Source organism: Phalaenopsis equestris, unplaced genomic scaffold (assembly GCF_001263595.1).
Source record: "Phalaenopsis equestris unplaced genomic scaffold, ASM126359v1 Scaffold001267, whole genome shotgun sequence".
Classification (NCBI taxonomy): domain Eukaryota; kingdom Viridiplantae; phylum Streptophyta; class Magnoliopsida; order Asparagales; family Orchidaceae; genus Phalaenopsis; species Phalaenopsis equestris.
This window is the reverse complement of record NW_018165706.1, coordinates 19,263-19,944: the sequence shown is the minus strand read 5'-3', so window position 1 is coordinate 19,944 and position 682 is coordinate 19,263.

Here is a 682-nt window from a genome sequence, read left to right as displayed (position 1 = left end):
ATATATATATAATTGATGAGTAGTATTTCGAGCCAAAATGAGTCGAGCACGAACAAACGAATCTTTTTTCATGCTCGGCTCGTTAACTTAGAGAACGAGACAAATACGAGCTTCTTAACGAGCCAAACATGAGTTGTTCGCGAACAACGAGCTATTTTGACCGCCCTAATTTTACTCGCCATTATGACCTATGTGGTCCATAGCTTGTGCAATGAACAATTCAGGTCCTCGCAGTCTATGAATGTAACTACTACTCACTACCATAGTCTATGTGACCGACTATGACATACATGACTCACACATTCCGAAACTTCCCACTATGGCTTCTCTTTCCAATCAACGCTCCTGGAACAATCATCTAAATACTCATGATGGACTACTACCTCCACAAGAACTACAGTCATATTATGCATATATAACTTTGTAATTCTATCTTCCCTAATTAAGGAGAAAAACAAACTTGTGTGCTCATCATCTATAGTGGATTATTTCAACTGGGCTAGGCCCCGTGACTTTTCCCCTTCGCAAGGTCTTTCCACGTAAAAAAGTAAATGTGTCTCCTTGTGCTTACTTCTCTTCCTTTATCTGAGTGTGTATTAAATTCTCGGGCAACGCTAAGATGACTATCCATTATTATACTGCTGTGAATTTTCTAGCACGCATCATTTTGGCATTGTAAATG